A 13822-nucleotide genomic window follows, 5' to 3' on the forward strand; every position below is an offset into this window, starting at 1 on the left:
ATCATGACATTTCCCTCTCGTACCTAAGTTCCATGAACCGAGGCAACTTTGGTGATGACGGACATGTGGCCTTTGGCACGAGTCATGGGTCTCCTAAATTTTCCCAAAATAAATAATTTAGGTGGCTACTTTGTATCTGGCAAAACAGTTTATTTTTGGCATTGTTTGATTTAAAATTGATTTGCCAAAAAGATTTGCCGGATTTGGACTCTTTGTTGTTTATTAGTTTTACATTGCATTTTGTGAGATTAGATTCAGAACCACGGGAGTCCAAACTGTAAGGCTTTCCATCAAACCTTCCGAAAGGAGACGTGAAAAAAGTTGAGCTACAACACGTTATTTCACCATATTTGTGGATAACATACCAAACTTAGTGAATCCAAAGGGTCTGCACAAACTATTCACTAAGTTTGGTGTGGTGAAGGATGTGTTTATCTCGCAAAAGAGAAGAAAGATCACCCACACAAGATTTGGGTTTGTAAGGTTTAATTGCTCTGTGGCTGCAATAGTAGCAGTACAAAAAGCAAATGGGTTATGGGTGGATGATAAGACAATACAGGTCAAGCATGCAGATTATGGCAAGGAAAAGGCCAGGGGTAAAGGGTTAACAGGCCCAATGAGTCTTCAAGCAACGAGGCAGTTTGGCTACCAAAGGGAAAGACGAAGTGGGTAAGAAGGCTTTAAAGACCAGAGGTCATAGGCAGAAGTAGTGATAGGTAAAATGAGTGATAGAAAAGCAGCATTACAATAAAGGTTGAGGAAATAGGGAACAGGTGGCTATATAAAAGTGTGGTTGTTCGTTTGAAAGGAAATTATGCCAAAGTCAACCTGAAGAAGGAACTTGAAGCAATTGGAATAAAGGATGTTCTGGTACAAGAGAGTGGAGGCTGTGATGTGGTGCTAACTTTTAAGTCAAATGAGGAAATGGTACTGCAATTGCAGCCTATTAAGGAGTTGATTATGGATTAGTGTGAGGATATCTTTGAAGGAAAATCTAGAGTGATTCTGGAGCAGGAAAGGAGTGTCTGGATCAACTGCTATGGTATCCCATTAAATTTATGGAATAGTACAAATCTGAAGTGAATTGGTGGTTTATAGGGAAATGTCCTGTGTTTTGATGGAGATACCAGTCAACCTAAATCCTCTGTGTGTACCAAGATTAAGATTTCCACCAAGTATATGGAACCCATTAATGAGGTAGTAAACTTGGCTTGCAAAGGCTTAGTACACCCAGTGAGAGTTTGTGAAGAACAAGTAGTGATGGCAAAAACGATGATTGTGGTGTGCAAGTGTCAAATGCAGTAGGAAACAGAGTATGAGAAGGAGTAATAGTGAAGAGGAAGAGAATGATGACATGGACGATGACTCAGACCATGCACTGGAACTCAGAGTTGATGTGGCTAAAGAATGGAAGGCACATGGAGAGAGTAAAAGTGAGGAGGTGGAGCAGGAGCTGTGTGGGAAAAGTGATATAGAAGTTGCAGAGTCTAGTGGAGACGTGGGGAATGAGACTAATGGAGAGGCATGCAGACTAATGATGCGAATGGGGAACCTAAATAACGGCTATACAGTTGCCACTAGTAAAAGTCAGAGCATTGATTATCTTGTGCTCACACCAAGATATGTTTGAAGCCTCAGTGGGTCAAGTCTAAATAGGCCTGTACTAGAAATAGAAGTGGTTTTGGGCTATAATCAAAGGATATGCGAAGGGCATGGGCTGCAATAAGTCATTCAACATCAGAATGGGCCCAGGGGTCAAGTTCATACCACTAATGAAGGTTGTGGTGACATTGGGCCAAACTCCAGAGTTTCAAGTGTGTCTGAAGCCCAGGAGCTGGGGCCTAAGTTTCAACCTGCTAAGTAAATGAAGGGGAAGAAGAAGATGAGAAGTAAATCAATTATGTGTCCTCAGTATCCAAATAAGGGCTCCCTCAGTTTACTCAGAAGGTATGGTCATAAAGGGGCGTCAACAAGTAAGGCAAACCCTAAATATCCAGTATGGACAGCAGTAGTAGCAGCAATTTCTTTATCAGCTTCGAGAGAGAATAGGGTTGATAATGGGAGGCACTTATTGAATGATTGAAAATAGGGGAAATTCTGGGAGTAAAGTATAATACGGAGGAGGAGAAAGTGATAAACAAGATTGTTGAGCTTGAGGTAAAGAATAAAGGAAAAATTGAAGGAGGGGTCAGAGCTGGGGCATGAAGTATACCCATTGGGGTGAAGTCTAGATATATCATTATGTTGTTATGAAGTTACTATCATGGAACGGTAGAGGGTTGGGGAAGAAAAGAAAGCAAGGAAAAATTCGAAAGTTCATAAAGGAAATGAATATGGATATGGTGCTCCTCCAAGGAACAAAAAAATCAAAAATTTCTGAAGCTGAAGTAAGAACATTGTGGGCAAAAGACAAAATGGCGGATTACTTTGTATTTGGGATCCAGATGTTAGAATGCTGAAGTAACATGAGGTTTCTCATAATATCAGGTACATTATTTAACTCTTTTGAGTGTGCTGTTTTAAATATTTATGCACCTAATGAAGTAGGTTTAAGAGCACAGTTTTGGGAAAACTTACTGAAGTTGAAGGAGGTCTTTTCTCAGCCTTGGTGTATGAGTGGGGATTTTAATGAGATAAGAAATATTGGTGAAAGGAAAGGGTGCTTGAGAAGGGATAAAGGAATGAAGGAATTGAATGAGTTCATTGATAAATGTGAAGTGTCTGATCTACCATTGTTTGGAAGAAAGTTTACTTGGTGCAATTCATGAGAAGGTGAGAAGTGGAGTAGAATAGAAAGAGTCTTAGTAGATCCAAAGTGGCTTGAGGTTTTCAAATTGAAATTATGGAGGCTGCCAAGGTTAATTTCTGATCATAGTCCCCTCCTACTGACGGAGGATGAAAGAGACTTGGGACCTAAACCCTTCAAGATCCAAAATGCATGGTTCTTACATAATAAATTCCAAGCTTTTTGGGAGAACAGCTGGAAAGAGGCCAATATAGTGGGTTGGGCTAGGTATATTCTGCTTAATAAATTGAAGACTCTCAAGGCAAAACTTAAAATATGGAATGTGGAGTTGTTTGGAAATGTTATCTATAAACTAAAAGAAACAGAGTGTGACCTACATAAGTTAGATCTTGTTGCTGAGATTAGAGATCTTGATGATATAGAGAAACTTAGAAGAAGGGAGGTTAGAGAACAGATGTAGAGATTGAGCAGGATGGTGGAGAGAATATGGCTACAGAAGTCAAGATTGCATTGGGCTATGAAGTGAGATAAGAATACAAGAAATTTTCATGTTATGGAAAAGTGTAGGCAGACAAGGAATGAAATCAACTTAATTACAGAGGGGGGGTAGTCTATGAGGAACCTTGGCAGGTGAAGGAAAAAGTCTTTAAGCATTTCAAAGACCATTTTGCTAAGGACTGGGCAGTGAGACCTGAGAGTTATATAAATCAGTACAAGGAACTTGTGATTTTGATATCCTAGAAGCAGTGTTTACCGAAACTGAGGTTAAAGCTGCAGTGATGGAATGTGATGGAAATAAAGCACCAAGGCTTGATGGTTTTAATATGGGGTGTTTTTAGAAATTCTGGAATGTGATGAAGAAAGATGTGATAAATTTTGTGAATGAATTTCACAAGAATGGTAAGTTGGTTAAGGGTATAAATAGCTCTTTTATTACCCTCATACCCAAGAAGGAGAATCCAAAAGGGCTTGCTAATTATAGACCTATAAGTTTGGTGGGATCAATCTACAAGATTATAGCGAAACTATTATCCCACATGCTAAAATCAGTGCTGCCAAGTGTCATTAGTGAAACACAGTCAGCTTTTTTAAGTGGAGGAAATATCTTAGATGGGGTATTAATAGCTAATGAGTTGGTAGATATGTGAAAGAAAGCTAAGAATAATGGGCTTATTATTAAGTTAGATTTTGAGAAGGCATATGATTTCATTAATTAGAGCTTCTTATTTTTTATGATTTCAAAGTTTGGATTTGGTGCTAAATGGACCAGCTGGATTAAGGAATGCGTAACCTCTGCCAAGGTCTCGATACTTGTTAATGGGTCACCAACTGAAGAGTTCAGCCCCTAAAGGGGATTAAGGCAAGGAGATCCTTTGTCCCCTTTCCTGTTCAATGTAGCTACTGAAGGTTTGCATATCTTATTATCTAGGGCACAGGATTTAGAACTGATTAAAGGTGTGAAGGTTGGTTCAAATAGGGTTGTGCTATCTCATCTCCAGTTTGCAGATGATTCCATCTTATTCTGTGAAGTAGAGGTGGAGGAGGTGAGAATTGTGAAAAGAGTGCTAAGATGCTTTGAAATTTTGTCAGGTTTGAGAATTAATTATCATAAAAGTGTCGTGTGTGGGGTGGGTGTAACAACCCCGACCCATGATTAACGCTAATTCATGATTAAATATGCCAAATGAGTAATTAAGAAGAAATCCTCAGTTAATTATATGTGCATTACATCATTTTGTGTTTATATATGTTTAACGTAGAAAAACCTATTTGTGATTTTGCTTTGGTTTGCGAATTGAGGGCCTTATCAGCATCCGATCCAGAAATTGATTTGATTTATATGTTAATTAAGATTTTTAAAATTTTATGGTAGGTTTAATTGAAATTCGATTTGGAATGATTAAATTAGATTAAATTAGTGCCCTTATATTTTAACTTTAATTAACTATACTTTAACCAAGCCTATATTAGGCATCAAATGAACCCTACTCATCTCTTTTCTTTCATTTTGAGTACATTTGAGCCTCTTCAAGGAAGAAAAACGTGAGAAAGTGACAGTAGAGAGAAATCGAGCTCAAACAAAGAATTGGCTAGGAAATTGAAGGAGAATTTGAGAATTGAGCTAGGATTCAACAAGAGCCCAAATAATTGAAGACTTTAGGTAAGAAACCAAACCTTTGGTCTTGAAGTTGAGTTGATTCACCCATGAATTTAAGTGAATTAAGCTAGGAAATGTGTGAACCAAGCTTAAGAAGCAAGAAGGGAGACCAATTCAAACATGCATGTACATTTCATTACATTTGGAGCATGTTTACTAGGAATTCTCTCATGCATGTCTTGACTTCACCTTAATTTTGTGAAATCATCAAGTTTCATGACGTTTTGTAGCATTGGATCATGTTTTGAAAAGTTGGAGTTTAAGGAAATTTATGCATGTTGTGTTCATAAAACATTCATAAAATTTAAGTTGAATTTTTGAACAATTGGCATGCTTTTGGGCCTTGGTTTCATGAAATGATCTTCAAAGCATGATGTTTTGTGAGTTTCTTAGTGTTTTCAGAATTTTGGCCTAAGAGGATGAGTTTTGAAGTGTTTGGGTTGAGTTTGAAGCTTGGAGATCAAATCTGGAAATTCTAGAATTTGAATCCACGCTTGAATGTAGGAGTTAACGCTTGAGCGAGCACTCTAAATGCGTGCACTTCTGCTCGAGCGACATGGTACCCGCTCGAGCGTGAAATGCATGCATCCAGAAGTTCATGGTGTTGCAGTACGCTGGAGCGACAGAAGTCACGCTCGATTGAAGAACTGAGTCTCACGCTCGAGTAGAGATCGAGCGTCCGTCGTGCATGAAAAACAAGCAACCGGCACTTTTCCCAAAGTTTACAAGTCGCTCGAGTGAAGGATATTACGCTTGAGCGGACCTTCACATTTTGCATGTCCGCTCGAGCAAGGGAAGCCACGCTCGAGCATGGACCCTGCTTCCAGCAAAATTTGAAAAATGTTTTCAAGTGTATTCTAGTATCCTCATTCCATCATAGGCACTCCTAGGCCATGTTTAAGACTCCATAATGAGGTTACAGGCTAGAAACACACTAAGAATAAATGAAATAAGTAATATACAATCCGAGCGTGTGCATTCAATGTATGAATTTTCCATGTTATGTAGGTCACGCGCCTCAAGATAGGTGAATTACCTACTTTGCCGTGAATTTGGAGTTACCAATTATCTGTGAGTAATAACTTAGTAAAGCTATGTTCAAGTAAATTATTTTCTGCTCATGGATTACGAACTGTTCTATGAAATGTCATGTTTTATGCAATGAATGATTGTCCAAGTCTAAATTCAAGTATATGCAAGTTCCCGGTACCGGAGGTTCCTTATGGGACTGACAAGCTATCTGTACCCGACTGGAGGTTCCTAAGTCGAATTGACAAGTTTATAAGTTCCCAGTCCAAATTTTCCTTTATGGAACTGACAAGTTATTCTTACCTGGCTGGAGGTTCTTTATAGAACTAACAAGTATGATTTAAGACGTTCTGCACGTAATCAGTCATTGCTAATGGATGTACTCTATAAGGCTAAGCATGAACTCTAAATTCTATATATGCTCAGAATAAGAATACAAATGTGAATTTCAGTTTTAGCCACACTTATGGACATCATCCATTTACCATTTACTTTGTTATTATTCACTGGGCCTCCGCTCACTAGTTATTTATCATGTATGTGGGTGAGCAGGCTCGTGATCAGGCTTAAGATAATGCCTGGGGTATTTTGTAATGGTTAGCCACCCTTTGCGCCTCACGAGGAGGTTCTAGATCAAGTAATGTATTGTGGTTGTGTCAACATGGATGTATAAGACTATTTCTTTTGTTTTACGAGCAAGTTCGTCTTTGTATGTACTTGGCAGTGACATGTAAATACTGTACCTATGACGTCACTTGTATATATATAAAGTTAAGATTTCCAGTTCCATGTATGTCCTCACAACTCAATGGACTTCGTAAGTTTTGTATATTTGCTTCTGCAGCCCCTAACTATATGTTATTATGTCAAGAGGCCTTTGGTAATCCAAGGATTACTGGCCAGTTACGACACTAAACCTATAGGGGCGGGTTTGGGTCGTGACAGTAGGGGTATTAGAAGACATTTTGCTTGGTTTCGCCTCAGTGCTGAATTGCAAGATGAAATCCTTGCTAGTTACATACCTAGGGCTTTCCCTAGGGGCTAATCTGAGGAAGAAAGCCACATGGAAACCTGTCTTGGATAAAGTCAGAAGTAGGCTAGCTAGGTGGAAAACAAGGTTGTTGTCTTTTGCTGGCATATTAACACTTGTTAAAGCTGTGACATCTTCATTACCTGTGTATTATTTGTCTCTGTTTAGAATGCCTAAAGGGATAGCTAAAAAATTTTAGAGGCTTCAAGCTTCATTCTTGTGGGGTGAGTCAGACTTCAAGAGGAAGATCCATATAATTAGATGAGAGGAATTATGTAAAAGTGTGGAGCATGAAGGGTTAGGTATATGGAAGGTAAGAGAGGTCAATAAATGCTTATTACTAAAATGGTGGTGGAGGTTTGGTAGTGAAAATGAAGCTCTGTGGAAGAGGGTTATATACAACAAATATAAAATGGAGGTTGGAAGCTGGCTGCCATCTGTTAGTACTAGCAGCAACCATTCAACAATATGGAAATAAATCATAACTACTGATAAGCAAAGTAATAGTTTACATCAGTTCTATTTAAACAATTATCAGCTAAAAGTGGGAGATGGAAGAAGAATTACCTTTTGGACTGATAGATGATGTCAACAACTTTCCTTGAAGAATGAGTTTCCAAGCCTTTACAAATTATCTACAGAGAAAAGTGATACATTGAGAGATATTTGTGGTAGGAAAGATGCAATTGGTGTTTGGAACCTATCTTTCAGAAGAAATTTGTATGAGTGGGAGGTGTTGGAACTACAAGACCTACTCAACCATCTAGTAGCAGGCCCTATGTTAAGCCCAAAACAGATAAACATGCCTGTTTGGTTAGCATCTAAATCAGGTGAGTATTCTGTAGCAGCAATGTACAAGTTTGTTATTGGCAATCTTGGTCCATCCCTCAAAATTAGTAAATTGGTCTGGTTAAAGTATATTCCTCCTAAGGTTCAAGCTTTTGGATGGTTAGCTTGGAAAAAAAGAATTAAGACATTGGAGTTCTTACAAAGAGTGGGTGTGTTAAATGTGAATGGTTCTAATCTTTGTGTCTTTTGTAGGACTAATATTGAATCTGCAAATCATGTCTTAGTTGCTGTCCCTTTGTGTGGAGTGTATGGGCTGATATGCTGAATTGGTGGGGGATGCAAGGGACACTACCAGGCTCTGTGGACCAGTTGCTATTATGGTGGGTAGGAGGGAAGATGACTAAGCTGGAAAAGGAAAATTTGGAGTGTTATTCCACTGGCTGTATTGTGGTCAATTTGGAAACTTAGAAATGATTGTATTTTCAACTCTTCTATTCTAAACAAGGGTGAGTTGTGTGAATTGATCAAGACCAGGATAGGCCTATGGTTGAGTCCACACCTGAAGAACTTTAATTTTTCAATTAATGATTTTGTCTTTTATCTGAATCAGATTAGGTTGTTCCTGGGAGGAGCTTTGGTGTTTTGAGTCATCTTAAGCTTGCTTATAGGATGCTTTGAGTTAGGAGCTCCTATCTGTTGGTGTTCTGATGTGGTGTAGCTAGCTCTGCTTATGCTTTGATGGTGTTTTGTTTGTTTGTTGGTCTCTCACCAACTTGGGGCTTTGCTAGCAGATGATCGGATAGTCCTCACAGTGCCAACTTAGTTGGGATGGTGCTGGCCTATTGTGATGCTCTTTGCACTTCCTCCTATTTGTTGATGTAATCCTTTGATTGTACATTTCTTTTCATCAATGGAATTTTCTTTGGCTGATCAAAAAAAAATTTTTTAATATATGAAATATTTTTAGTTTTGAATTTTTTGATTTAATGGATTAGTTTAATAAAGATACCAAAGTTGTCGCTATGTTTTACTTTTGAAAAAATAAAACTAATTTAGCGAAAATAAAAAAATATCAAAAAAAATTATTTACACTCTCCCAAAAGATAAAATTATATAAAAATGATGTGCTTTTAATTTTTTTTCACCAATTTAATTTTAGTTTCTTAGAAAAAAAAATTAAAAATAAATTCTGAAAATCAAACAAAATATAACTTTATAACCAAAAAAGTTCCAACATTATTCATTAAAAAAAAAAAACCATTATATTTTAAACAACATATAAGTTAACCAATACAAAATAAGTTGTATGACGACTTTACCCTTCAAATGGAGCAACAATGTCTTCAATTGTCCTTATCTAGAGCGAGATTCGAAATTCATGATCAAATATATCACAATTGAAAAGTCATGGATCAAAAAGACACGTCCCAAACTATAAGGACTATTAATATAATTTGTCTATATATATATATATATGGGTATTCACAAGCGTGTCCTTATGGGCATAATATTTTACGAGGGTTGCTATTAACACCTATATTAATTCTTTGGAACCCCCATTTCTATGAACTCTCACCCTAAATCATAAATTTTAATAAGATTTCTTTTAACACCCCCACTTAATACAAAATTTATCCATATTCATAGTGTCATCACACCCAAGTGCACACCCACTTGATTTTGCACACCATCTTTATCATGGTTGACAACGGTCCACCTCCTTCCCTCTCTAGTTGAAGAACGCCAACAACGATCCCTCCCTCATTAAAGAATGACGACGACAACGGTCCATTTTTTTTATTTATTCGAAATCAATGAATGATGGTGTCCATTTTATCAAAACCATTGTATCATAATTGTAAAACTAAGCCAAAATCACACCACTGGTCAATTAACCGATCATTCGACCAGTCGTTTGGGTAGTCGACTGCCTAAGGGTTGATTTAGCATTGTGTTATCGAACATAAACAATTTTGTCAGTACTGTGTTGTTGAACATAAACATTTTTTTCAGTACTGTGTTACCAAACAGAATTTGTTCAGCACTGTGTAACTTAACCTTGAGTTCACTCTTTTCTGTTCCAATTCAATATAACAAACATTCATTTCAATTCAGCCAATTATTTCTAATTTAGGATTTAAGATTGTGATGAAAAAGAATTCGTTTAGAGTTTAGGATAGTGATGAAGAGGAACGCTGGTGATGAAGATGAACATTGATGAAGAGGAATATGTTGGATTTATTTGATAATCCCACATCGAGAAAAGAAAGAAAAAGTAAGTTGTTTCACTTATATAAATTGAATCTTATATTCTCATTTAATATTGTAGTATTGTACATGTTTTAATTCAATATAGTTTAAATTTTAAAATAAAATGTAAAAGTTTTAATTAATTAATTTTTTGTGTAAGTTGATTGGTCTTTTGACCTAACCAATTGGGCTGAATCATTTTTGACTTGACTGATTTGTTGGTTTAACCATGGTTTTAGCGATTCTATCAAAATAATATAGTTTAGATTTGTTTGATGGCAATTTTATCAAAATATAATGGTTAGATTTGTTCCATTCGAAATAAACTAAAGATTAATTTAATTAAAGATTGAATGACTAAGATTAAAAAAGTGAATTGTTAACTTTTCTTTTATAATCCCACATTGGGAAAAAGATGGAAAAAGTGAATTGTTTGACTCATATATAGTAAACTATATACTCTCATTTAATATTGTAGTATTGTGCATACTCCAATTTACGTCAATTTAAATTTTAAAATTAAGATAACATTTAAAAATTTTAAATAAGTAATTTTTGTATAAGTTGGTTGGTCTTTGGATCTAACCAATTAGATTAAACTGTTTTCAGTTTGACTGATTCACCGATTTAACCGCGATTTCTCATACTGATTTTCTTAATTTTAAACAATTAAAAAAAATTCCATTGACTAACTTCCATTTAACCATATAAAAATAAAACTTTAATTAGTCTGTAATTTATTTTACAATCTCATATTGGAAAAATAAGGAAAAAGTGAATTATTTCACTTATATAAAGTGAATCTTATATTAATATTATAGTATTGTGCATTATTTAGTTTAGGACAGTTTAAATTTTAAAATAAGAACTCTAATTAGTCTATGCTTTATTTTATAATCCCACATTAGGAAAAGGAGGAAAAAGTGAGTTTTTTTACTTATATAAAGTGAATCTTATACTCCCATATCTATCCATATATTATATAACGAAAATGAGGTTTTAAGTGAGAAGTTTTATGAGAGTTTCAATATCTCGTACTAATTTTCTTAATTTTAAAAAATTAAAAAAAAAATCTTTATTGGCTTGCTTCCATTTAACCATATAAAAATAAAATTCTAATTAGTTTATGATTTATTTTATAATCTCACATCGGGAGAAGAAGAAAAAAATGAGTTGTTTAATCATATAAAATGAATCTTATACTCTCATTTTAAATTTTAAAATTAAAATAACATTTAAAAATTTTAATTAATTAATTTTTGTATAAGTTAGTTGATGTTTTGACCACCTTTCCTAGCATATTTTGGCCATGCCTTAAACTGATTTTGTGCATGTTTTGGACTGCCTTAGCTCTGTTTTTGGGTCTCATGGTCGAATGATGCTTGATTTGCATGCTTGTAGTTCAATATCCATGCTTAACTTTGAGTTTTGAGGTCCATCGCATGCATATACTGAGGTGTTTTCATGTTTTGGGGCCATTGCACATCATATTTCAGAGCTTATATGCATGCCATATTCTCATGATTTCCACTCTTTAAGTGCATTTGAGAGTCGGGCTTGTATGCCTCATTTACCGACCATTGCATGGGCTTCATTTGAATGCATTCCGAGCCATCATTTTAGACCAATTTCCCACTGTCTTGGACCTGCCTAGGGTCTATTTGGGGTTGGTTTTGCCATTTGTGCATTGCTTTGTGTACCTCTAGTGTAACGCACTTTACTAGTTTCGGTATTCGGGCCATCTAGCGTGGATTGTGTGAAGTGTTTGCATGATTCGGGACCATTGTGCATCATATTTCAGAGCTGGATCATGTGTCATTCTATACCATATTTCATCCTTTGCCATGCTTTGTTAGAGTTACATGTTGTGCCTTAGGATCGGTCCTTTGTATTCGTGTATGTTTGCATGTATTTTGGTTGTCTCATTTTCATCATATGGCCACTGATTTGAGTGTGGCTGAGGCCTATTCATTTTAGTTTAAGTCCATCTTGCATTGTGTATGCCATATCCATGCTGTCGCGTGATTGATCGTCGCATTGTGTATGCCTCGTTCATTTCATTGTGTATGCCATGTAGTTTATAGCATTGTGCATGCTAGTTGCATGTTTGCATGTCATCCATTGCATGTTTGCATGATTAAGTTACATTGCATTAGGATTGCATGCTAGAAGTCGCATTGTGCATGCCTTACTTGTTGCATTGTGTTTGGAGTGGGAGTTAGTCCAAACACGGGAAACGAGGGACGTTTCATACTCCAAGTGATGAAACGTGCCTCGATTCTCGGTCACCGATACTCTTGACTATCCATGATAGAGTCATTGGCTTTAGGTACTTTTTTGTGCATTCATGTCACATTAAGTCGTGCAATCCGACTCCTCGGCCATCGTGCATCGAGATGCGTGATTGGTGACCCGAGGATCGAGGACTACACTCATTTGAGCTTGTACAAGAACGGGGAGAGTAGTCATGCACACATTTGTTGAAAATACCTTGCCTTCTCTCTCTCTTACCTTTGTTATAGAAAAACCAGAATCCAAGGGCAGAAAGTGGTCGGCCGACCAGCTTTTCTTGCAGGCCGACCACCTTTTTTGGTCTTCACCACAAAGGATGGTCAGCAGGTGGTCTTCAAGGCCATGAGCTGGTCAGCAGCCTTTCCACAGTCGTCCAGGGTGGAGTTTCAGCCTCTTGGAGCTTTGTGCAAGTTTCTGGGACCAATTGCAAACAAAGATGAGACGAGGCATCGCGATGGATTTCCCGACAAGGCGACTCGAGCATGCATGCATCTTCTATCATCCCAGGGCAGAGTTGAGGCAGTCCATTGCATTGTAGCTTACGTGATAGTTTTACCACTTACTTCGTTAAATTTGGTAATTAGTCAGTGTTGTGTAATAATTAGCTGTTATTCATTTCGGTTCTGTATTATTTATTCGGACCCTCCAAGCGAGGGCTCAATTGTAATAAGTGTGTGTGTGTGTGATGTATGTCTTCCAACCCCACGTCTTTCTCCCTTTTATTTACCAGCTTATGATGGTTAGATTAGGGCATGTTTCAATTAGCATACTTATGCTTGCATGTTTGCATCATTCATCTGTATTGCATGCATCGGGCTCGGTGCGTCATACTAACTGCATTGTATTCCAATTCCAAGTTGAACACGTGTTAGCTGTAGCATCTCATATGCCATTCTTAAGATAGCCGAGCCTATTTCTAGTTGCATTTTGCATGTGTTGCATTACCCATCTTAACATGAACTAGGATCATGCATTGATTACTAACTAGTTTCTGTTTTGGCTTGGAGTACTCGGTAAGTGTTTATACTTTAACATCCTTGCATGCGTGTGAGTGACTGCCATGATAGCACGCTTACCATGAGGCTACCTGCTTATGTGATATAACTGCCTGAATGCCTGTGGGTGGAGGTTGGGTTATTTGAATTGGAACAACGCATTGAATGCGAGTTTTAAGCCCACTTGAGAGTGGCAAAATCATGTTTTCTAAGCCCACTTGAGAGTGGCAAAATTCGCATTTTAGCCTACTTGTGAGTAGCAAATCACTTTCAAAAACAAACATGAGATGTTTTCTTCCAATTCAGGTGACCCAGTCTATACCTGTATGCTGTGCGCATCACATAGTAATTCTAGGCTAATAAACCGGAATAAGAGCACATATATTTTCAAAACTCGATATCATGGTTAGTAAAAGCCGATCTTTGATCGGGCGAGCGGGGGTGCTCACGAAGTGACCTTCCCCAATCGTACCCAAGTTCCCGAGCCGAGGCAACTCTGGTGATGACAGACGCGTGGCCTTAGGCACGAGTCA

This window comes from Camellia sinensis, chromosome 11, assembly GCF_055761805.1.
Source record: "Camellia sinensis isolate YWXY chromosome 11, ASM5576180v1, whole genome shotgun sequence".
In the NCBI taxonomy this organism is placed as follows: Eukaryota; Viridiplantae; Streptophyta; class Magnoliopsida; order Ericales; family Theaceae; genus Camellia; species Camellia sinensis.